The 27,762-nt window shown below is 32.6% G+C and overlaps 1 protein-coding gene, 1 long non-coding RNA gene and 1 pseudogene across 2 annotated transcripts in view; 1 reads left to right on the top strand and 2 right to left on the bottom strand.

Annotated features, from left to right (window-relative positions):
• LOC139497637 (mucin-22-like) overlaps positions 1–27,762 on the bottom strand; it is a 326,590-nt gene that overhangs the window by 166,073 nt on the left and 132,755 nt on the right. The window lies entirely within an intron of this gene.
• On the top strand, positions 9,315–10,346 carry LOC139520711 (uncharacterized; annotated as a pseudogene).
• LOC139499243 (uncharacterized) lies at positions 10,810–13,278 on the bottom strand. Its single transcript, XR_011658156.1, has 4 exons — positions 13,242–13,278; positions 12,491–12,613; positions 11,939–12,125; positions 10,810–11,214 (listed from the first exon to the last, which is right to left on the bottom strand). It is a non-coding gene; the product is annotated as an uncharacterized lncRNA (long non-coding RNA).

Below are 27,762 nucleotides of genomic sequence, written 5' to 3'. Positions count from 1 at the left end.
GACTATAACATTAAAAATTATATAAAGTATGCATCTATTATAAAACATATTGACATTAACATTATTTACAGTATAAAACATTTCTACGTCTATTTAAAATAAGATTACAGGCTTTGGCACAGCTACGAATCATATTATTATCTGTAAATAAAAACACTAATTTCTGTTTATCATCATACTATATATGAGACATAAAATCACTATTAAAATGTGTTGCTTCATCAAATAATGTTTTTCTAAAATCATCATACAAAGGACACGATAAAATAACATGGGCTTCATCTTCTAAAATATTCATACAATTATCACAGACTCGATCTTTTAAAATTAATTTTTCAAATCTCCCCGTTTCTATTCTTAGTGGTGCTACACCACATCGAAATTTGGCAAAAGAACTCCTTTGCGAAAATGGCATTGGAATTTTACAATAAGTTTCCGTTTCAAAACTGTTCTTAAATAAATTATATGTACGAAGTTTGTTACCACCTTTACCAGATAAAGCTTTCTCTGATTGTAAATTGCCTTGCCACTGTTCGACATATTTACTAAACATTTTAGACATAACAGTATTGACAACTGAGGTACTATCAACATAATCTGTAATGATACACAAATGTTCTGCATTATACTCAGAAAACGTTTTCCTTACATAAAAATTCCAATTTTTTATACACTTATGTTTTTTACTCATAATGTCTGCCCATATGAAAATTTTTCTGTTTAAACGATCAGAACTCATATTGTTCAAACGGCACCATAGTCGAATTAAGCATTGCCATTGTTTTTGAAAGATAGGTATCCATCCCATATCCCCTGCAACTGCAGCATTTGGAGTATATTTACCCACTCCAAGAAAAAATCTGCAAGCTCTATTATGGATGGCATTTATAAAAGAAAAATTTTTGCAACCCCAAATACCAGCACCATATTCAACAATTGGAAGCACCAAACTCTCATATAATTTTGAAAAGACATTATGAGTAACACCACCTAAGATTTTGCACTTGGCTATAACAAGGCCAAGTGCTCTATTTGCAGAAGCTGCAACAGCTTTAGCAGTTACATTATAATCTAAAAATTCACTTAAAACTAAACCTAAATATGTATAAGTAGTAGAATATTCAATGATATCATTCCCACATTTAAATTCAACATGTGACTTATCAACAGAAGGTGTTCTAAAATGCACAATATTACACTTTTTGGAATTAATGGTCATACAATTATCTCCACACCATATATCTAATGCATTTAACAGAATTTGTAATTCTTTTTCATCGTTTGCAAGTAAAACCACATCATCAGCATAAAGCAAAATACAAACTTTTTCATCATCAATATCAATACCACACTCATATGATTTCAAGAATGAAACTAGGTCATTAATATATAAATTTAATAACAAGGGAGATAATGGGCATCCTTGTTTAAGACCACTGTTAACATTAAACCATTCTGATAAATGGCCGTTTAATCGTACTGAACATAATATATTTGAATAAATAGACTGTATAGCAGCACAAAAATTTTCAGCCACCCCCATTACATTTAACTTGGACCATAGTATATTTCTATTGATGGTATCATATGCCTTTTTAAAATCAATAAACGCACAAAAAGTAGATTTACGAAGCTTCTTTCTGACTTCAATTATGTTTGTAAGAGAAGACAATTGGTCTGTAGTGCTTCGATTTTGACGGAAACCATTTTGTTCGTCGACTAATATGTTATTGTCATCTATCAATTGCACAAGCCTTTCGTTTAAAATATTACAATAAAGCTTAAAGGAAACACAAGCTAATGCAATTCCTCTGTAAGACAAAGGGTCGCGCGGATCTGTCATGTTTGCTTTAGGTATAGGATTGATAATAATTTTGTTCCATAATTCTGGCGTTTTTTGGAACCTAAAGCAAAAATCAAATAAATGGTACAAAAACAAAGTTGAGCAATTATTTTGCAAAACTTCAACTGGTAAATTATCAAAACCAGCAGATTTGCCTTTCTTTGCTTTGTCAATGACACTAGCTGTTTCAGCAAACGAAATGGGTTCCGTCAATAAAAAGTCATTAAAAGTATTTTTCGTATATGCATGATTTTGCGTTTCAGAAACCTTGGTTGAAATCTTTTGATTCAACAAATTACTATATTCCGACTTCCATTTATCTAAAACAGCTGTCAGATTTGAATTAACATTCCCATCTTGATCTATGACCTCCATGGGAATTACTGACTTCCGGTTTTCCGCTACCCCAATTTTACCAATTTTTTTTCCAGAACTGCTGTTGGTTTCTTTTTGATTCCAACAACAAGTCCTGCTGCATACTAAACCAATACTTTCGCTTACATTTTTGAACCTCCCTGTCAAAATATTTTCTCTTCTGTACATAAACCGACTTCAATTCAGAAGCACGTGAACAATTATTAAATTTATTCCACGTTTTTTCGGCCTTGCACATATCAACCCATAACTTGTTTAAATCATCATTCCACCAAGGTTTCTTGATTCTATGTTTCTTGTTTGTAAGACTACTACCACCTATACATACAGTTTTACATGTTAGTTTGTCATTCATTTCACCTTCTACAGTTTTACAAAACGATGAAAATATATCATTTACACAACTTTGTTCTTGTTTAATCATATCAAACTTTTCTATAAAAGAATTAATTTCTAAATATATATAATCAGTATTCATAAAATCCGTTGGTATGTTCTTACAATCATATTTATTAAAACTAGACAGTTCTAATTCTTCTTTTTTTAGCAATTCTACTGAAATAAATGAGCTCAGATCAAAATTCCATTTAATCAATGAATGATCAGAAATCAACTTTAAATCCACCCCTGATAAATCATAGCCCGCCAAGGTCACCAGGTCATTGGCTCTTATCACTGCAAAATTGCTAAATAAATGTAAATAATCATATGGTACAATACAATAGTCTACCACTGAACAGCCTTTTGTTGATACACATGTATAATCATTGTTAACAAAGTTTCTACCGTTAAGTATACAACAGTTCACGCTAACTAAAAAATCAATAAATATGTTACCATAAGAATTACATTTAAAATCAACTACATCTCTTGGACATAGATCATCGACACCAACAATATAATCGTTTTCATCTCCACATCTACTATTAAAATCTCCACAAATCAAAAATGGACCAGAATTTTGATGCTCGTACACCTGTGTAATTAGTGTGTCAAAAAATACATCTTTATCAACCTGCCTGGTTGAGTTTTCCGGAGGCAAATATGCTACACATATATTAAATCTAAAGTCTGAATTTTTATGTTTGAAAGAGACCCACAAAATACCCTCAAATGATGTGTCTAACACTCCAATATCAAACATTTCGTAATAAGATTTTTTAACAAACAGTCCTACCCCACCAGAACCAGTCTTGGCTTTTTTATGTAGATGTTTTCTATTTTGACCAATCCAGTTATAACTATTTACATGTAAAACGTCATCATACTTTAAATGTGTTTCACATACACCTACAATATCTAAATTCAACATGTTTATACAATCAGTTCTAAGTTTATTATTTTCAGAAAAAGTGTTTTTATTCCAATTATTCACATTCCAAAACCCGGCTGCAATCTACCATCTACCCTGTGTCGTGTGCCTTTGTTGTTCACCATTTCTGTCTCTTTGTTCTCGTCTGGTGTCGCTGTTGTAGTCGTTACGTCTTCCAGTATGAGTGTTATTGTGCATGTCACGCTGACTCCTATTTCCAGCGCGATGATGGCGGCTGTTACTTTGTTCATTACGTGAACTTTGCATGTCTCTATTAAAATGACCTTCTCGTCTTGACTGTTGGTGGTTAACATAAAGCTTCGCTATAATTTCAGCTCCTCTCATGTCAATTTCGGAATCAAATGATTTTAAAACGTCAACAATCGTTTGAAAGTTTTTTCGCTCAATACGCTGTTGAACGCTTTGATCTTTGTGGATGTAAACATCGCTATATTGTCGACTGAACTTTAAATTACATTTTGAAGACATGATTTGGTTGAGATCATCTTTTGACTTACATGTAATAATCACTACTCCACTTTTGTGTTCATTTCGGCTACGTTTACGATCGACATTGGAAAACAAAATTGTTTGTATTTTTAGACCTTCCCTCATCAAAGCTGAAATTTTTGAATTCAGATTTTCATTCGCACTTTCGGGTAAATTTCTGATAACTAAATTATAGGATATGTCTCTTTCTCCTGTGTGCTTTACAGATTTAGATATATCATTCAATTTGTCCTCTACACTTTTCAAGTCTTGGTCAAAATCCTGACGCAAAGTATCGACAGCCATTTACATCTTTTTTCACTTTGGATACTTCCGTTGAAATTCGTTTATCAATAACTTGGTTAATCTTTTGTGTAATTTTACGTTCAAGGTTAGCCTCAAGATCGTTTATACGATTATTCATCTCACCAAACATACTCCGCATATCAACTGACAAATTACTGATCATTTTGGTGACCATAAGCATCTCTGGAGATACGGTTGAATCCACGTGGATCTCAGCTTCTGTCGTTTTATTTAAGATTTGTTCAGTATTAGTTTCGATAGTTTGCATTCCACTATTGGGACTTTTCGGTACATGTTTTGGACGTTTTTGTTTACTTTCGGTGTTTTTTGTACAAATCGTCTCGCTGTCACTATCTTCCGTATTAAGCTTTCTTTTTAAGTTATTCTGTTGTGAAATACTATTGGAAAATAGGTTCCCAAATAAAGAGTCATCTGTTTGGTATATAATATTATGAGCTTCGGATATAACATCACTAACACTAATACATGTATCATTAGGTTGTTGTGTACTGTTACTTTTATTTGTTTCTAACTCTTTCGTTTGTTGTTTTTCCTGAGTTGTTTTATTACTCCGACCGTTACCGTTATTTTTCTTCCCCATAATTAAATCTATGGTCCAAAGTCCAAATCAGTGACCTCAAGCCCTAGAGCGGTATGTCTCTGGCTATTAAACACGGTATTGTGATGAGTAGTTTTCTGTTGTGTCAATGAAAGTTCTATTTTTAGTTTTGTTCAATAAAAGCTATGAAAAACACTTTTTAAAACAGAGCTTAAGACATATAAAAGTTACACTCACTGCAAAGAATACTCCAAAAGTAATCAACGTTAACAAAATTATGAAAAGCTGAAATGTCGAATAAATTAATTTACCAACAAAAACATCGTGAAAAAACTTACAACGAATTTATGATCATGAAGTAAGACAACTTGAAAACTCACCGAAAGTGGCAAACGTATATGAATTAATGTTGTTGTTTTTTTCACTTGTCACGCAATTTTATAAGGAAATATTTAAATTGCTATCAAACTACATGTATTCTCACTCGTGGTAAAAAAAACACTTTTCCTTGACAGCATGTTTCAACGCATATAGGACCAAAGTCATATTTAAGGTAGGGAACAAACTATTGACGTTCCCTAGTTTGGGTCCTCTTTTTCAAAAGACTGGATCCGCATCCTTTTCTTCATGTCCGATATATATAACCTGTCTGATAACAGGGACACGTCCCGGTGACGTATATTTTTTTTTCTTTCTACAAATGCACAAAACTGCTTATATATATATATATATCAGGGGGGTCTTTGGTAAGCCGACTTTTGGAGTTAAACTTGAAAAATGTCAATGCACTTACCGACTTACCGAATTCCGCCTACTATTTCAATAAGATGCCCTGATCTGATGATGTTTTTTGGTTTGCTTTCAGATTGTCTGGTACATGCGGTCATGTATCCGCTGTCCTGCATCAGCTTATAGAATGGTCTCAGAGGTACAAACAGAAAGACAACTCATTACGTTGTGAGAAGAAGATTAATATCGATGACAATACTCCTTGCACTTCAAAACAAAACACTTGGAAACCACCCAAAAAGAAATCGCTGTTACCTAAAACATGTATAGCTGACTACACATTTCATAAAAACCTATCTGTATGGGAGAAACAGCCAACAAAACGCAAACAAAAGCGGGATTACAAAACATTCAATTCAGACCCTTCATTAACTGAAGACAAAATAACAAGTCGTGTACAGAATGCAATTGATAAATTACAACTGTCAGACAGAGTTTGCCGTGTACAAACAATATTGCAGCTTAAATATGCCAAGAAGGAATAAATTTGTTTTTTAAATACACGATTCTGTTGCAAATTATGTACAATTTTTGTGTATGTTAGTTGTATGTGAATAAAAATATGTTCTCGTGCCAACCAAGAAACAGATATTCATTCTGACCGCCCAACCAATGCATATATAAATGTAATAAGGGTTCAGATTTTTTTTTTTGCTCATTGTTGAAGGCCGTACGGTGACCTACAGTTGTTGATGTCTGTGTCATTTTGGTCTTTTGTGGATAGTTGTCTCATTGGCAATCATACCACATCTTCTTGTTTTATATTTCAAATGATGCTAATGCTGACTCGTTATCATGCATAGTACAATTCATAATTAAATTTCATTCAAGTTCTAAATTAAATCATCCGGTAAATGACTGAAGACATTCTTTAATCGAATGTAAATTTATCTGTTTCATTATCGTTTTGCTGTTGCTGATTGCTATAATATATGTATTTTTTTTCTCCGTATCTGTTTGCTTTTTTTTCTGATATTTTTTAATATATTTTCGTAAGTGTTTGTATGTATGTATGTTTGTTTGTTTGTTTGTTGTTGTTTATTTAAGCATGATATATTATTTGCTATTCATTTTTCACTTTAACTGTACTGCAAGTAATTATTTCTTATGACCAACGTTTTGGAGACTGCATTCTTAGTATTAGCTAATTATATACAAAGATTTAAATTTAGAGATATATCTTTTTAATGTTTTGGATTTTAGATCTGCAGACTAACAAATGCTGTACACTTCATCAGTTTCAATCTCCCCTTCAATTAACAAATCGACTAACCCAAGCACCAGCTCTTCGTCATATTCTCTGACGTCAATCTCAGGAATGTCAGGGTCACCGTCGCTGACGTTTTGTTTTGCAATGGGCTCAGCGATGTAGAATTCCTCTATGTTTTTCTCTGTGTTTTCTTCGTTTTCATCTAGTTGTAAAAGCTGTTAACAAAATTTTTTAATGAGCACTTTACGGCGAGAGACAAGTATTGGATCTGCAGCAGTGACGAATGAACGTTGGAAATTTGTAAGGTAAGCGATGTTTTGTACAATGTATGTGTATTGAAGCCAAATGAAAAGATGAAATATAGGAATTCTCCTAGTTAAGAATCTATACGACCATTTTATTCTACCTATCGCCTGTTCTACAAATATGCGGGTAGCTGCTATGTGTTTTATTTTTTCGACCTGCTGTGGATTGAATTGTTTCTTATTTTTATTTGCAAAAGGAGGCACCAGAAGTTGCGCACCATTTTCTTGAAACTGCCTCTGAAGAGTGAAACCTTTGTCGGCCATGTATACCTCGCCTTTTTTAATGTTATCAAATAAACCTGACTTTGTGCACATCTCAACATCTGTTGTACTGCCGGGGAACAAGTCGGAGATGAAAGATAATGACCCCCATAAAGTACAACCAACTAATACCTTTGCTGTATGACGACTCCAATACTCGGACCAAAATACTGACTGTTTATCGAGCTCACTGGGCTCATCGACCTCAAACTCTGTACAGTCCAAAATCATTACGCAGTTTTGGAATTTTTTTAGTATATCAGGGGGACATAATGTCTGTAATTCGTCCATTTGCTTGCCAATTGAGAGGTCGGGGATACCGTTACTCAGAACCTTTTCACCAGCGAAAAAATGTTCAGAACAAATTCTTGTTCCCGTATTTACGTCTTCCTCCTCTAAGTTTAAGACATTTAACAACTTTTTCCGTAAATTGTTTTTTGGAATTCTAAAAAAGCTCTTGAGCTTTAATATAAAGTCCGTGGCTGACTAAGCTTGTTGTAGGTGCAACATTTTGAAGAGAAATGGCAATGTCTTTTACAAAGCCTGCATGAAATATTTTGGCACCACGACTCAAAGTTCTGAAACTCAGGTCTGTTCCTCTATTTTTCGCCATTACTTCAAAATATTTGTACAGTTTAGGGGATGTAAAAAGACTAATAAATACATTCATTTCGTCCGTTACATTTTCTAATTGTTTCCAGTCGTTAACAGGAAAGACAGGAGGTTTTAAAGTAGGAAATTTCTCTATTATTTCGTTAACTGCTGAATTTTTTTGTCAGTATAGTATGGGTAGTCATACAAGGGGGTTGACTTCGTTTGGACTGGCAGTATATTTTGCACTGTTGAAACCAATTGTGACTTATTTAGTTCCGCAACTGAAATACCACGACAGCGTAGCCAAAACTGCAACTCGGGAACCTTCAACAAATGTGGCAATTTTCCTTGCAGTGATGCTCCCGGTATATCATCTTCCGTGAGCACCCACGGGAAATGATCTGGGTTATCTAGTACAGGGAGTGGCCCATCAAACTTTAGTTCTTGTTCAACATCTCCCACAAACTCATTATCATCCATAATGATTATAATTAACGCGATTTTTTCATATTTAGAAGAAGTTTACTTTATTTTAATTGCTTCCTTCCGGAAAGCAATTCCCCGACATATTTTGTGTGACCTTTTAAAAATCCAGTGTTCGCATAATGCATGGATGTCCTTAACTATTATCTGATTGTACATGTTAAACACGTGCTCAAAATCCATGCTTTTTGATGATTGTTGATAAACAGGTGACAATCGTTAAACTTGGCGGATCCAAAAGGGGGGGGGGGGGGGGTTCCGGGGGTTGGAACCCCCCTTTTTTTTAGCCGATCAATGCATTTGAATGGGAGCATATAGTTGGACCCCCCCCCCCCCCCTCCCCCTTTACTCTGGGTTGGGAACCCCCCTTTTTAAAATGGCTGGATCCGCCACTGCTTCGTGTCTTCAAAACACGAACTTTAATTACCTGCCATATTTTCACAACAACACTGACCAATTTTAAAAAAAAATGACGATTATACGAAATTTATGCAAAAAAAATGATAAAATCGTGCACAGAAGACTAAGTTTATGACGTTTGTATGCATTGGTTCAAGAATTTGAATCACATTATTTTTCACCGGTCACTCGTTTCATAGGACTTAAATGTAAAATAAAATATTATGACAGATTGAAAGTTATTTTCTTTATATTCTGAAAAATATTTTCAAACACTATAAAACTTCATGCGATTTGCGGTATTTATATGTAGCACATATGAAAAGGCCAGAATTATTCATTACACGTCTTCAAGACATTTAAAATTATTTCTTTCTGTTTCAGTTACAATGTACCTATGTACAAAGAGTTCCAGAATGCAGTACTGGAAGGGAGACGGAAATACACCTAGTAAGGATAGGGTTAGGGTGTCGACTGCCCGACTTCAGCCTATTGAACAGTTTTTAGCTGTGATGATGAGACTTAGTCTTGGATTGTATGTAAGGGATGTAGCTGATAGATTTTCAATTTCTGTTTCTTCTTATTCTAGTTATTTTACAACCTGGCTCAACCTTATTCATGCTGAACTTGAAGTAATAAACGTTTTTTCCACCTAGAGACATCATTACCAGAACAATGCCAAATTCTTTTAAAGATCGATACCCATCTACCAGAGTGATCATAGATTGTAATGAAATTTTTATTCAGAAAGCTTCTAGTCTTTTAAATCAGAGTTTAACATATTCAAGCTACAAACACCATAATACTCTAAAATTTCAAGTTGGTATCACACCATCAGGCGTTATTTCATTTGTATCTGACGGTTGGGGTGGAAGAGTATCAGACCGCGAAATAACACTTGAATGTGGTATACTTGATTTACTAGAGCCTGGTGATAGCGTTATGGCTGTCAAAGGACTTACCATTATTGATTTACTTGTAAAACGTCAGTGTGCTTTAAATATTCCACCATTCAGAGGTATAAAGGACCAATTTACAACAGATGAAGTATGCCAGACACAAGAAATTGCACAACTTCGTATTCATGTGGAAAGAAGTATTGGACGAGTTAAAAACTTCCATATTTTTGAAGGGGTACTACCATTGTCAATTGCCCCACTAAGTACTAAAATATTTCAAACATGTTGTTGGTTGACAAATCTAGACGTTCCATTAGTTCAGGATGATATAAATGATCTGTAATTTAAATCTGCTGTACAAATTTCAAGGTTTTTTACCCTGTTTATTTATTTCTAAAATCTGGCCAAGTGAAATTCATTCCATTATACTGCAAAATCTTTTAAAAAAAAATAGCACAATAATATTTCTTAAATAATTAACTGTTAATTATTATTTATTTTTCTGATTTAGATCAACATGACTTGCATGTATTTAACCGAATGTGGACTTAAAAAAGCATATATACAAAATTACATGTAGGTATTATTTTTAACCCGAGCATTGTGTATTGAAAATATTTAAATCATGTTTGTGATGAATTGCAAGAAATAAAATATTAAAAAGTATCTTACTTTATATCTAATCAAATTTTGAAATGATAAAATTTTGAACTAAAATTTAAAATGCTGAAAGGTTAGAAGAACAAGTCAATAATTTTGATTGGCCTTATGACACTTTAAATACATTTGTACCTTGTGCTTGCTGTTGATGTTAAATAAGTTAATAAAAAGTATTTAATCAGAGTTTAAACATCACATTTCAGCTCATTCACAAATTTTTGAATAGATACATTTCATATGAAAATCAAGTAGTTTTGGCAACATATCATTACAAAAAACTTCATCAAAACAAATTCTCGCAATAAAAATGCTACTTTTGCTAGCATTTGTCCATACAACAAAATCACACCATGGTAGACCCATAATTGCCATCTCTCCTTGCACTTGAGCACAGTACTTCTGATTTCTCTTCAATTGTGGTTCTGTTGGTCCCCATTCTAAACAGAAATTAGCCGAAGTCAGGTTTAAAATGTCCTCTATCTCCATAGTATTGACGGGAACTCCACCACATGAAAAGGGACATTTTATTTCTAGTACCCCAGTTTCTGTACCGTCTAAAACCTTCCCATCACCAGATGCACCAAAGAAAGACATATGTGGGTAAAGCGTTAGCCCTGTGGGTAACACTGTTATATCTCCCTTTAAGGCTTTCTGGAAAGTTACATATTCCTGCCTTGCCCGGTCCTCCATGTCGACACCCCACTGCATGGCCTTTGGTAATTGAGGATACCTGTAGGAATAAGATACATGTATAAATACATGTATAAATAAGGAAGAGTTAAATTTTGGCTATTTAATGTTACCTATCAGCAGAATCATACTAAGGGAATGAATTTTTTTTTAAAGAAATTATCAGTTTTACAAACATTTTTTGCTAGATCAACCAACCACAAACAAAATTGTAACTTATTTCATTGGCTACAGTTTAGTGCGGTCATACTGGGTTAATTAATTGACTTTTAAGAATCCTTGATTCAATAAATTAAAAAAAAAACAATACACGTACATGTATTTAGCCTGAAATGACCTACTTTTGTGATGTTTGTCAACTCATTTGAGTGTAAATACATGTTTTTAACTATAAATGACAGTAAATTAGTTATTTCATTGATTCATTTACAAATGTAAAAAAGATAGTCTATGAATGTTTAACTTTAATGCTCATTTATACAAACTTTAAAGCAATAGTGAATAAGAGAATAATAACGCATGTACATAGTTTATGCATCAGTGAATTTCTTTGTTTACACAAATGAATTAACGTCAGTTTCATTGTTAGAAAATACAGATTTCTGTTCTTGTTTTTTTTTTTCATATTTTATTCATGTTTTTAAAATTTGTAGCATAATAACACCTTATTTTTTTTCAACCTTAAGTTCTGCCTTATATGAAGAACAGATGAGCATCTTGTTTATAATTTATTTAATATGAATCAATGGAAAGCAGAAGTGTACCTATCCAAGCTAGATCCTTCTAAAATCTGTTTCACCAGATACTCTTGTGATACATCTGAGAATATCACCAAACATACTGCTTGTGATACGACCTATGTGAAGTTCTTTCCACATTTGGTTTTGTCTTTGGTCGCAAGTCTCTCTTCAATAAATGTTACTAATTCCATGCTTATCTCAACTGGTGGAACTGAAAATATAAATTTGAAATAAAGTAACATAATTATATTCTCACAAAATTATGATTGTGTAAAAATAGCTTTTACAGCTGATTATGCGGAATGAACTTTGCTCATTATTGAAGGCTGAACAGTGACCGACACTTGTTAATTTGCGTTTCATTTAATTTTTGGTCTCTTGTGGAGAGTTGTCCCTAATGCAATCATATCACATCTTCTTTTTTATATATATATATACACTGACAATGTATAAATGGTGCTTATCATGATCAAAGAGGGATAATCCATTGACCAAAAAATAACGTTATGAATTTTTTCAATGCTAATAATGAGACTTTTTTTATTACTTGATTTTGTTGTTATTTATAACACTCACCATTGTCTGACGTAAACACCATTTTTCTCATGGCGAGCAGAAGTGGAGACTCTGTTGTAGTGACCTCCTCAACAACCATTGCTTCTGGGGCCTTATCAGGGCTGTTCCAAAGGCTACACATACCTACAAAATATATTTGTTATACTTAAAAGTGCAATATTTCAATCTATTTACTTGTTTCCTACAAATATTATGCTGTGCCTGTGGTTATGACACTGAACATACATAACATGTGAAGGCCACAACTAATTCATTATTTTATTTGTTTCAATAAGAAAGTATGTTATCATAGACAAAATTATTATCGCTGTATAACATTGTAACATTTTGGAGTGAAAATTACAAATTCATTTATGAGAAAAAAGGACAGAATGAAATTGATAATTAACAATAATTATGATTAGATACAACCAAGTTTAAAAGTTTGAAATTAGTATGTACATGTAGTGTGTCAAAATTTTAAAATTATTATGATTGTTGAAAGAGTATCTTTTATGATCTAGTCATTTACACTTTGTTATTATATAAACATCTATTTATGTTAAATACAGTTTTTAAACCTCAAACTTTGTTGCTTGCTTTATTAAAGAAAAAAAAGAAAAAATGTTTATATATAAATGTTATAAGTTGTCTGTATTTGATTTGTAAAATATTAAAAGTGAGTGCATATGGTTTAATTGGCGGTCTGCATTTGTAAGTAAGCAGTTCCTTTTTAACATTTTATAAAATTATCATATTGCATCATCCTTACCACTGTTGGGAAATACTGATTTTAGCTGTGACAGATGGCTATGCTGGTGGTCTTTTCCTGTTTATCCTTGTTTATCTTGGGTCTTGATAAATCAAGACATTTCAGTGGTTGAGCCTTCTGGTCGACTGATCTAGGGACTTTCCACTGGCAAAAATTTACGAAAAATTGGTAAAAAATGACTATAAAGGGCAATAACTCCTTAAGGGGTCAACTGACCATTTTGGTCATGTCGTCTTATTTGTAGATCTTACTTTGCTGAACATTATTGCTGTTTATAGTTTATCTCTATCTATAATAATATTCAAGATAATAACCAAAAACGGCAAAATTTTCTTAAAATTACAAATTTAGTGGCATCAACCCAACAACAGGTTCTCTGATTCGTCTAAAGGGTGCAGGGTAGATAGATCTTGACCTGATAAACAATTTTACCCCATGTCAGATTTGCTCTAAATGCTTTGGTTTCAGAGATATAAGCCAAAATCTACATTTTACCCCTATGTTCTTTTTTTAGACATGGCGGCCATCTTGGTTGGTTGGCCGTGTCACCGGACACATTTTTTAAACTAGATACCCCAATGATGATTGTGGCCAAGTTTGGTTAAATTTGACCGAGTAGTTTCAGAGGAGAAGATTTTTGTAAAAGTTAACAGACGACGCCGGACGAAGACGGACGACGGACGCAAAGTGATGAGAAAAGCTCACTTGGCCCTTCGGGCCAGGTGAGCTAAAAATCGGTTTCATTTCTGACTTGTGTTTGCTAATATAGATTCCTCAAAAAGAAGAAAATTACAATGTTTAAGACATATTTGTTTAGTTATGGAGGATTTCTCAAATACTAAAAAAAATAATCAAGTATTCACATGTCATGAAAATTATTGATTTTAGAAGAAAAAATTGTATGAGATAAAAAAAATACTTCTATGTTGAAATGTGTTAATTTGTTTTTCTTATTTTTATATTGCCTCCTCATACAAGTGGCATCGTATTTGTTATATATAATCATAGTTTATCACATTCAACTAGATATAACAATGAATTCATTATTTAGGGTTAAGTCATAATGTTTTTATAGCTTTACCTATACTTAGGTTGTTGCACTCTGATATTTTGAAACTATGCATATTCCACACCACAACTTCATTTGATTCCGAGTACAAAAAAAAGTAAAGTCACAAAAATACTGAACTCCGAGGAAAATTCAAAACGCAAAATCCCCAATCAAATGGCAAAATCAAACGATAAAACACACCAAACGTATGGACAACAACTGCCATATTCCTAACTTGGTACAGGCATTTTCAAATGTAGAAAATGGTGGATTGAACCTGGTTTTATAGCGCTAAACCTCTCACGTTTATGACAGTTGCATCAAATTCCGTATATCGTGGAAAGTATATTGAAAGGTGTATTTGTAGAAATCTATCTTAAATATGTAAATCTTTCCTAGCACGTATATAATAAAGAAATAATTGATGCAAGCTATACTTTATTGTAGTTTTAACATGGGTAGGCATTATATTCGTGATTATTTTTGCCCGAGCGATAGTGATAACACGAATTTATTACATTGGTTGGAATAAATTACATTGATTTCCCAGTTAAATAAAAGCCGATTATTTCACATGTGAAATAAACGTGATTATTTCACTCTCTGACGTCATACAACAATAGGCGTTGTCAAGACGTCGATAACGTCGGATCAAAACAAATTGTAAATGCGTACTCATTTAATCCATGCGTCGTTCAGTCACGCGTTGTCTTATTTTTTGATATTCAAATACGACGATTAGTTATACTATAAATAATTCCTACCCATGTTAAAACTGCAATAAAGTAGTAGCTTGCATCAATTATTTCGATTCTGATTAGGACAATTAGGGTAATTTCTATGTCCGATTGTTATAAGTGTACGGTGTTTGTGTAGGCTCTACCATGAACCTCTCTTTTTTGTTTGTAAGCCAGCAAACGACTGGCAATGGGACTTTTCAGAGGTGGAGTGTTGAACAGCTATCATGAACGGTTGTCGTATCTTGGTCAAATATGCCAATTTCCAAATGCAACACATTACAGTCATGATAAATGAATTAATAACAACATGTGCATCAAGTTTGGAAGTGTTTTAAATGATTGAAATATAATAAATGCAAGACAATTTCATAAAATTCACTATTCTGCATTAGTCAATATACGCATATGCAAACACATTTTATTGGATTTAGAGCATGGGTTTATTCACAATGCGAAAGAAGCATGTCATATTAGAATTAATTGTTCTCATATATTATGTTGCTCAACGTAAATTAGTATCCAGTCGTATTTCATATTTTGTATTATTTATTATGTTGTATTTAATGTCACTTATATAAGTTTATATTTTATAACTCAAGAATATTTTGTTAAAATTCTTATGATTAGCAGTGTATGTAAAGTGCGGATCCTAAAATGTCATTTTCACTGTATATGCCAGAAATTTCTGATGTAGAATGATAAATAAACAGACGATTTTTTTTTTTGATTTTTGAAGAAAATGAAGAAAATAAGATAAAATGTATATGTTAAGAAACACATAATACTAATAAAACAAAGAAAGAGATGCGAACGGGTTTTTTTTCGCGCCTAAAGCCAATTAGCTGTGAAATATAAAGTTTTGGTTTAAAACACTCTAAATAAATTTAATAGAAATAACACTGATTTCAAATGTATTCCATTTAATTTCTCATAAATCGTATAGGAATCTTTATCCTTGTTTTTTTATCCATTTCAATATCCTTGGTTTTTTTATCCATTACAATGACACTTCACCACTAATTACGTACATCTTGATATAGACTGAATCGTTGGTTTTCCCGTTTAAAAAGGTTTTAAACGGGGACCCTTTATAACTTGCTGTTCGGTGTCAGCCAAGACTCCATGTTGAAGACCGTATTTTGACGTATAACGGTATACTATTTTAAATTGTGACTCGGATGGAGAGTTGTCTCATTGTCACATATGACATCTTATCTATCTATGGCTCAAACCGAAACGAGACAAGACAAAAAGGGATAAAAACGCACTTTTTTTAATATATTTATAATGGGCTTAATATGGGTCAGAAAAGAGTAGAATAGTGGGTCGCGTTGGGGTATAAGCGTGACGCTGAATTGGCGATTTTTTTGTAAGCGTGACACGTGAAAGTCAAATGATTGTGTCGTGAAAACGAGAAATATTCCATGCATGCATTTTCATAAGTTACCGAATTAGCCCACATAGAGGTCTAAAGGGTCTAAGATCATCAAACATGAATTGTAGCATGCATGTCGTGTACAATAACCCAAATGTGCATTGTTTGACCTCTGTGGTAGTATCCACTCGCGGATCTAGAAATTTTCATAAGTAGGGCCCAATAACTGCCTAAGAGGGGGCCCGCTCCAGTGATTCCATATGAAAGTAACCAAATGTTTCCAAAAAGGGGGCAACCCCCTGTCCCCCCTTAATCCTCCTCTGGTATCGAGCTGTGCATTACGGATCATTTTTTTTTGTATCAAGGGTGCTCTACGTCACGTACCAATGCAAACAAAAAAGTTCGCCCACACACCTTACATTTCATGTTTTAATGACTGTGGATAATTTATGTCACATACCGTTTCACCTTATACAGTAAAAATCATGCAAGCAACAATCGAGTCAAAAACATTTATTCTACCAAAAACTGTCTTTTTCCGAATATGGAAATTGAAGCAGTTGAGGGTACAACTGGGAAAGTTAATCTTTTATAAGCTTTTCTGTCACCATTGCGTTTCAAGATGCATATTTCTCTGTTCGCAAGTGTATGTATTGCGTGGAAGATAACGTCCTCAAATGCACTCGTCTCTATTTTACACAGACTGCACTTAAACTGCGCCATATTAATCTTTGACTTAAAAAAAATACAGAAATATCTTTTAAATTTTTTTTTAAATCAAGGAAAAACGTTATTTGAAGAATACAATATGACATTTTGAGAAGAGTTTTTGTTACAAGTGTGAAAAGCTATATATTTGATGAAGAATGAATGAGGAGTTTGTGATTTCAATTTGAAAATACATTTATCAAAAATTCTAAAGTCACTTCTAAGTTTTTTCATTTGTTTCAAGTGCATTTATCACACAATTCTACAATAAAAATTCCTCGCATCTTCGAAAATTCCACATCAGAAATGACTGCACTAACAGTGATAATTCATCGCATCTATAGTTAAAATGGATCGCTTTCAAAAATCGATATGCTATATTATGTTGCTTTTATAACACTTATTTGAACTTTAATGCTATGTTTGTACATAATATAGACATATCACAATGAAAATTTGTAAAAACTTTCCTTCAAATCAATTCATTTGGTATTTTCAAAACGTAAACAAACACAGTTTTCCCATGATCCTTTATTCTACAATAGACATACCCGCATATAACAGTGAAAATGAACTAGCTGGATTCGCATTTTATATACACTGATTAGTGCATATTGAATTATTATCATAATATGTCTCCAACAAAATACCAGTGACTATACAAAACGCAAAGCTCTAAATAACTTCCGAGTCTTAAAAAAAAGTCGGAATATAAATAATTGATAAAAATAAAATAACTCCGTAAGGATTATTTACCCATTTTGTTGTTTAAATGCTAAACATATGGAAATACATAAACTATAGAAAAAATCAACAGCATTTTGCCTTGCTATCTTATATTTGTCAATTCAGACCTTATAAGAGGCTTATAGCACACAGTGCTAGCAAAGATTTTTCCAAAACAAGTTTATGAATAAAGATAAAGGACAAATGAAGTATAAATATGGAATAAAATTGAGGATGGGAATTGAGAATCTGTCAAAGAGACAACAACCCGACCAAACAACATAAAGAAAGCCGAAGGCCAACTATGCATAGTTGCGAAAACAACAATTCTGCACCCGGAGGCGTGCTTTATCTGGCCCTTAACAAAAATATGTACTAATTCAGTGAAAATATACGTCATTCTAAACTCCAAAATATATAAAAGAAACGTAAACTAAAAATCATAGAAAATAAAGAAACTCCAGAGGCTCCTGCATTTGGATATGCGCTAAAAAAAAAAGTGGCGGGTAGAAACAGGTTGTTTTAGATCTTACCTCTTCCCCTAAATCTCTAACCAATTTAGATGATCTTTATAAGTACAAGTTCTAGGGTGCGCTCACCTTAAGTGACTTAGATATGTGATTGTTTGGATTGATAAGGTTGTTTATGAATTTTGTAAACAATAATCGCTAGCAAATCACAAACAAATAAGTGAATAATCTATGTTTCGAATTGATAGTGATTATAATGATAACTGTTGATTTTCTGCAATAATATTGGTTTTATTTACCACATAATCCCCAATTTTCCTTAAATACAATTAAACAATGTAAATCATTGCTTTGATGTAGTTTTCATATTGATATATATACACATTAGATCGTCACTTCTATTCTGCATATTTACTGTTTTAATATTACAGCACTTTGCCACTCTGTTTCAAACAGACTTCTGGTTATCAAAATTTTTGGAATCTTGATTAAACAAAGATAGATATACTCCATAGAATTAGTTGAAAATGATTATTCATTATTCATTATTTTCCCTTCGGCTAACGGTGTCTTCAACCTATGCTAACCTGGTATCACTTCCAATTCCTTTTTAAGTGAAGGTATAAAGCAGTCCTATCAGTACATGTGGTATTATCATTTTTCACGATTGCTTCGTTAGTTACAATGAATGTAGAAAAAAACCTATATAACTAGAAAAAAAAATATATTCAATTTGTGGATTGAGCTTCTCGTTTAGAGTTAGTCGTGACGGGAATCACTATAGAACCAAAGACTGCAGTCATTCCCTGTCATTCTGTAGAGTTCAATGTTTTGTAGTCTGTGTTTTGCTTTCAGGACTATCGGTGGTATATTTGCCATTATTGTATTTACCCTTTGGTGTGTTGTATCGAAAAGCAGATAATCATCTTATTCTCTTTTTGGTGTTGCATAAAATGGTTCCGTAAGAATATTCATGCGAATATAAGAATGGGTAGATGGTGAGAGGATCATATTTTGTTCTTACATGAATGTTAATTAATTGCTTATCATAACAAAACTATATTCTAAAAAAAACCCGTCATTTTGATGATTCTATGAGACGCTTTTCGATAAAAGTGTTGCGTAAACGTAAATTGATCAAAAGTACTCACACATATCTTTTTCTTATTATATCATGATATGCTTCATTCCGTCTTTAAATGTGTACTTTAACTTTAAATAAAACAGTTTTTGGTTGGAAAATAATTTTAGAAAATGGAAAGAGACTACGTCGAGAAATTGGCAGAACAATAAATTCAATAATTGTTAAAATTATGCGTACACAAATTGTATTTTCAGTAGGATTGTTCGGTATTCTGTAAAGGAAAGGCGAAAACGAATTGACCATACTATTACAAAACAATGAAAAACAACCAAAAGACAACAGTATGTTATAACCATTACAATTTCTAGAAATAAAATTAATTTGAAGTAGAACTTTTATTCATTATACTGCAATCATGAAATGAGCATTATTTTTTTTAACTCGGTGTTTATATTTTTTTTTAAACTGGTATATAAGTTTTAATCTCTTTTTCAACTGTTTTTTCGTCTGTTCGTTGGTCAATGATTTCTATAGCTGGCGAATCTAGGACCAACATAGAAGATAAAATTTTCATCGATTTCTTGTATTCATTTAATTAAATGTATATATATAAGATATATAATGGCTAATAAGAACAGCTTTGTCCATGTATATTCCGTGTATAAAAACACTTCCTTTTCCGGGTTTCTGTTTCAGCATTGTCGTCTATCGCATAAACGTAAACACACAAAAGGAAAACATTTAACACAATTCTTTGTAATAAATTATTTCAAAAGCTTTATGGAAACATGAACAAAAGCACTTTCTTCATTTAAATGTTACCAACAATATTCAAAAGTTTTTAAAGAACTTAACTATATTTATACATATTAACCCACCGCGTACTGTTATTATAGTTATTGACTTATGAATGTAGGGTTAAACATCCGCAATCGTTACTTCAACGTTTTGAAAATCAAAGCAAATAAGTAAAATATTATTAGGTGATGTATTCATATATGCTTTTATGAAATATTGTGTATCTTTTTTCTATTTAAAAATACAATACATATGCACTTTTAGTGATATTTACCTATGATTACGGATGTCAGAGGTTAAACAGAACAGTGAAATGTCTTTCATAAAGCAATGTTATATTTCGAAATTTTTTAAAAGGTATTAGTAATCTCAGATACATAAAAATATATTTCACGTTACCACATTAATTCATATCATATCTATTTGGACTACATGTATTTGTTTCTAGTATTTCAGACCGTTTTTAAGAGAAATTTAAAAACGAGTATTAAAGAAAAAGTAAAAAAAGTTTTTCATGAGTTAAAATACATCGAGATTCTTCTCTTTTATCATAAAATAAAACGACATTTGCGATTGCTTGTAATTACGATATCGTTTCGAATTTTTGAGTTGACTTTATGTTAATGCGTTTAAAGTCAAACTTGACTTTGATATTGTTAAGGAAACAAAATTGAATAAACAATTTGCCAGATTAAGAATAAGAACATTTTGCGTAGTTGTGTAAAGCGAGCAGTATTTATATGAACATTTGCTAATAAGTTTAGAAACATTAAAGTTTACTTTATACTCAAAATATGTAACAATATAACATTTTCAAAGCCATGCAATGTAAAAAAAAAAAGAAGAAGAAGAAAATGGTGTTATTCACTAGTAAATCAATTTTGATCTGAAATGGTTATTTTGAAGAAAAACATCATCTGAAAATTCTGAAAAAAATTGTAATCAAAGTCATGTTCAGTATTTTTGTCAATTTGTAGAATTACCAACTGCGAAAATCTCAGAACTGTTCTTACAATTCGCGTGCAGTCAATTCAGTACTGTTTAAAAACTTATTTTGTTGATGTGTGCAAGCAAATAATAAGTCTGAACATAGATCTTAATTTGCTGCAAGCGATTGTACTGTACTGAATAAACCGCGATGAATAAGTTAGAAAATTACCGTTTCAAATAGAAAAAGTTCACTAGTTTATTAGCAGTGACAAGAAAACTACTCCAAAAACCAAATTACGTTGAAGGTTTACAACAAATGGTTACGGCCTTAAATAATGAGCACACAATTATGTTTTGTGTTATGAATTGCCTATAAAATACAGTAAGAAAATTCATAACGACCAAAACAATTTAACTCCGATAAACACGCAAGCAACTTTTATTTAAGGTCATCTGCACCTTTTCGAATACACTGTTTCGTTGCCTTTTAATAATCTTCCTACTGTCCCGCGTACAGGTGAAATTTCACCAAGTCATTGTGAAATATGGCAAGGCGTATGTTATCTGTGACTGAACGTTGACAAGAATTGACATGTCAAATGCCGATAGGAGCACCAGGAGCATAGGTAACCGTTTTAATGTTAAACACACCGTCATTGTCAAAACAAATTTTGACACTCTATACAATGTTTATTCCACGACTTGTATATGCTTTTTACAAAACGTTATTGATATGTTCTTAACTGTTTTAAAAAATCGTTGTACAACACTTATATGAGGTTGAGATGAAAACGATGACTTTTGTGTAATGTAGGTAATTATAACATAGTTGGGAACTTTAAATTTTCAAAAGATGCATTAGGCTTAAATGTGATAATGAAATGATTGATTGCTATATGAATCTTCGCGGAGCGCGCTGACCGGAATGCATATTGATATATGAATTCATTCTTTAGAACTTCCGAGTAGTGTTTACATAATACCACCTCACATTTTTGGCTGCATGTTAGTCTTGAAGAATAAAAAACCACCACAAAATTGTTGGGTGCTTTGTGAGCCAGTACGAGCACAGTACTCCTTGCGAGTACTCGGAGCTTGTTTCCTTTTTTCTAAAATAGGTGTATCATGTAAACCATATATTTAATTCTTTATCATTTTCAAACTATGATAATCGAATATCGACAATATTCATACATTTACCTAAACATGAATCAAGATTGTTTTTAAATGACATGACGACACTGCTTATTATATATTTTAGATGAATGACGATACTGTAGTCCTTTTATTTTAAATGTTTTTGAACACTGTCTTAAACGATGATGAGGTCGTAACATGTCTTTATGGATTATGTATAATATTCACTGATTCACAGTCTCAAGTTGGCAGGTGAAACAGAAGTATTTATTTTCCGGGAAAAGGCTGCTTTTTTAAGTGGACATGAATACACATTCTACTGACCATATATTTCCTATCTGAGAATAAATCCGGTGTATGTTATCAGTTAAAAAACAGGTGAAAATTAATTTCAGATTTTTTTTAATTCTTTATACACTGCTTGATAAAAAAAAAAACATCAAAGCACCAGTGGCTTTATGTATATAACAGAAATAAGTAAATTGTTGTGACGAAAAAGTATTTAGTTGGTTTAGTTTGCTGTGATCGATGCAACTTGAACACAAGTGTGTATTCTTGTGTTTGTGCTTTGTTGTTTGGTATCTACGTTTCCCTAGTACACGGACGACAAATGCAAAGTATGCTCTTTAACAGGTTTACCATAAACATCTTTGGTAGCGTGATTAAGGGAATCCTGGTCACATAAATAAATGGATCCTGGTGTAGTCTGAACGAAGTCTTGCAAGTTAACATCAACACAAAGTCGATTAAAAGTTCAATAATGTATTATTCAAAATCCAAAGTACATGTAACAGTAATATAAGTTTACAACATCTAAACTGTCGGCTCAACAATACGGTGACATAATCCTAAATCTCCTACGTACACTCCTCTCGTAAACAAATCGTATCTCCTCGTATATCGTATATCGTATCACTACCTATTTCTCTCTTATATACTACTCTAGTAACCTGATTAAAATATGGTTAAATGACTCTGATCAAAGAAATATTCTACAGGAGCTATATTACAGAAGCACGGAGCCCGGAGCTAAGGTCAACCTAAGCTGAGGACAACCGATGCACCTGTATAAACAAAGCAACGGGACACCATCTGATTAACATGATTGATTTGACATTGAACAAGTACACTCTTATCGAAGGCGTTAAAAATGGATTGTAAGGAATTACTTGATAACTGTAAATTAGAATAAGTAATCTGATTATACGATGATAATAAAACTCACTGATGTATGCAATATACGAAAAACGTTACATAGTTATCAAAGGTACCAGCATTATAATTTAGTACGCCCGACATAGACTCATCAGTAACGCTCATATTTTTATAACAGAAACAAGTAAGCGATCAACATACAAATTCAAATTTATTTATGACCATTTCTGACAATTTCATAATGAAAGTACTTCAGTTTGTAGTGTATGTTGGTTTTGTGTTAGTGTTAGAAAGTGCCCAAGTTCTTAAAAGGCTACTATTACCACTAAGGCCAAGGAAATAAAATGGTTCCACTGGAAGAAGCGTTATTTTCGCACCATTGCACCCAAAATATTTGATTATAAACAAGTATTGCACGACATTGTTTTAAAACAATATCTAAAACACCCTCTGACATGTGACATATAATTACAGCCCTTCTGGCCATTTGTTTTACTGGGGCTCTAAACATAGTTCAAAATGAAATTTCCAAAAGGTGATTTCTCATGGTCCTAAGTTTAGAGAACACCAACACATCAATTGGAACCATAACTTCAAAATTATTATGTATTCCCATAAGGGGACTATGCATGAGCCCGGGCTTAACGACAAGAAGTTGAACTTGAAACTTTGTCAGAACGGGTCAAAACATTATGGTCTCTGAGAAAACGTCGCATTCATAAGTTAAAAAACTGTGTGAATGATCGACCAAAGTCCGTTTTCAGAGACAAAGAGGATGTGAAATGTATATCATCTCTTCATGATAAATATGATGTTGTTTCTGCGGACAAAGATTCAAATTATATTGTCTTTGTATGTAAATCGTACTACTACGAGTATCTTCTAAAAGAATAGGTATAAATGAACACTCAGGTTATCCCACATCCAAAGACATATCGCTTGATAAGGATGAGATTTTGACGAATCATAAGTCCTTTATAATTTCAATGAACATGGCATTGAACAACAAATTGGAGGACTTACCTTGTTTGTATTGGATTCCTAAGCTTCACAAAATTCCGTACAAACAACGGTACACTACCTGCTAATCTGCATATTCGACCAAAGAATTGTCTATTAGATTCACCAAAATTCTGTCCACAGTGAAAGAGGGTCTTCAGAAATACTGTAAAACTGTTTACTCGCGTAGTGGTATTTACAATTTGTGGATTATAGAAAACTCTAAAGAACTTCTAGATAATTTCAAATCTCGATCTTTTTCTGAAAATAGTTCTATCAAAAAGAAAACGCTTGTATCAAAAAGTAAAATTACCAAAATACTGAACTCAGAGGAAAATCAATTCGGAAAGTCCATAATCACATGGTAAAATCAAATAACAAAACGCATCAAAAACGAATAGACAAGAACTGTCATATTCCTGACTTGGTACAGGCATTTTCAAATGTAGAAAATGGTTGATTGAACCTGGATTTATAGCTAGCTAAACCTCTCACTTGTATGACAGTCGCATCAAATTCCATTATATTGTCACCGACGCGTGAACAAAACAAACAGACACAATAGGTAAAAATGTCAAAAATAGGGGTACAGCAGTCAACATTGTGTTATCATCTTAATCATTATAAAAACAACAAATGTAACGAAGAAGCACAAAAAGGCATACATCAAATTAACATTCTCATTTTGATTTTATTATACGATTTTATTTGTCTATGTAAAATGCACCCATCAAGGAAGGAGGGTTTTTAGTACTTGTGTAAAATTGCACGTTTGAAATTCGCAAGTCAGGAATATGACAGTTGTTATCCTTTCGTTTGATGTGTTTGAGCTTTTGATTTTGTCATTTGATTAGGAACTTTCCCTTTTGAATCTTCCTTGGAGTTCATTTTTTTTGTATTTTACTGTTTTCTTGATAGATGTTAGGAAACTCAAACTCCTCTTTATTTACCTGTTACTCCGTTTGAATATAATATAATTTGACTCCGTTAATTGTTTAATGACTTCTGTAATTGTATGTTTTCTTTGTTATTTACTCATTATAAAATCGTGCAACGGAGTTAACGGAGATATATTTTATATATAAACAAGAACATTGATAATATTAATTAGATGTTAACAAATAATAAAATGCTGTAACATGATACAAATGGATTATTAAAGGATATGTTATTCAGTTGAGTTTGTGTTTTATTCTTATGTTAGTGTAACGAATACTTCACAACATTAAATGGTGCCGGAACCCGGGAATTAAGTGTATTCCGAAATTGGAACTTAATTCAGGAAATTCAACATGTCAAATGTGCGATTCCTCAAAGGTGTGCGAACAAGGTACAGGAACAGTATTTAGACAGAAATACTGAACGGGAAGCAAATGTTATCCTCGGAGGTAGATAAACTCGATGAACAACGTTTTGTGTTGGAGGCAACGAAATGTGCTGACAAGCTGTATTCCGAAAAATTAGAAATTCAAAGTGGGAAACGTGCTTGTGCTTTGGAAGATGAAGGGGAAGTCATAGATGATATTGTGGTGAAGATTGTGAGCTGTGTTCAAGTGTGATGGATTGTTACTTGGATCTGATACAATCTAAAGAAAGGTTAGTTGACTTTATTAAAAAGGAAAGCATAGAAGTTAAAGAAAACGAATTATCTAGCCAAATTGTAGAGTTACAAAGGGAAATGAAAGATATTATGAAAAGTAAAAAAAAACAACAACATGAAATCTTTAAGAAACAGTCGATAAATGAAAAAGAAAATTCTACTTGTTCTATAAAATTACCAAAATTAGATCTTCCTTTTTTAATGGTGAGAAAATAAAGTGGATTGAGTTTTGGGATTCATTTCAAAGTTCCGTACATGCAAATACAAAGTTGACAGATATCGAGAAATTCAATTATCTTTGGAGCAAGCTACAAGGAGAAGCTAAACGTGTAGTGTCAGGTTTAACTTTATCAAGTGATAATTATTCTTTGGCCATTAACATATTAGAGGAAAGATTTGGAAACAAACAAGATGTGATTGATATTCATTATAATCAATTAATAAATCTTCCAACGCCATCGAACAAAATTTCTAGTTTGAGAGATTTTATAGATAAATTTAACAGACATATTCGAAGTCTGGAAATTTTGAAACAGGACGTGAACCAAGACGTGTTTGTATCTATTATCAGATCAAAACTACCCGAAGATGTGTTGCTTCAATTAGAAATTCAAAAAGGAGCTAAGGCGAAGTGGAAAATATCAAGTCTTTGTGAAAATTTACAAGATTATGTTGTAGCACGAAAAAAATCTGATAAAACAGAAATAGAAAAGGATCTTTCAAACTCACAAGGGAGTTTTAATGGATCCTTCAATTCCCACAAGCCATGGCAGAATAAAAACGGAAAATAAAACGGAAGTTTTAGAAGTGGAACACAAAATAGAAATATAAATTCAGCAGAAGCCTTAGTCGCTTCGACAGAACGAAATGTTAGTTATTTCGATAAGTGTAAATATTGCCAGGAGCAACATTGGAGTGATGAATGTAAAAAATTTCAGAGTGTTGAAGATCGAAAACAGATAAAGGCTGTTGTTTCAAATGCCTGAGATATGGTCACAAATCCAATGATTGCAAGAAGGGACAATTATGTGTTCATTGTGGCGAAAAGAATTCGCATCATCGGAGCTTATGCCCAAAGAAATTCAAAATGAAAATGACAAGTGTACATTTATCAGAAGAAAACTGTCATAGTTCTATCGAAGAATTAAGAAGACAGGAAGAATTTTCTGTAAATATGGAAAGTAATGAAGACCCTACAGAGAATATGTTAGTTTCATCAAGTGAAATGGTACTTATGCAAACAGCAACAACAGATGTGGTCAATCCAAAGAATAAGGAAAAGGTGGAGACAAGAATTTTGTTTGACTCAGGATCACAGAGAACTTATATTTCTTGCATCAAAGCTGAAATTGAAAGGAGACAAAGAAGAAGAATTGAAACTTGTTACGTTTGGAAGTGCGAAACCTAAAATTGTGAAAACATCATCGACGAATCTTTCGATCAAATTAAATAACGGGAAGAATTTCAACCTTATAGCGAACATTGTGCCAGTGATTAGTGGATGAGTACATAGGAAAAGTCTAGATGCTTCAACAATGGAACATTTAAAACACTTTGTGAAAGAAGTTGAACCTGCCGATGAATTGTCATTTCAGAATGAATCATCATCCATTGAACTTCTAATTGGAAATGACTATTATCTTGATTTTATTCTTTCGAACAAAGTAGAAATTCAACCAGGATTATATCTTCTAGCTTCAAAACTTGGATGGATTGTAACTGGTATAGGACTCGTGAAACATATGAAG

Source organism: Mytilus edulis, chromosome 1 (assembly GCF_963676685.1).
Source record: "Mytilus edulis chromosome 1, xbMytEdul2.2, whole genome shotgun sequence".
NCBI lineage: Eukaryota > Metazoa > Mollusca > Bivalvia > Mytilida > Mytilidae > Mytilus > Mytilus edulis.
The sequence above is the reverse complement of the archived record's forward strand: the minus strand, read 5'-3'. Positions and strand labels throughout refer to the sequence as shown.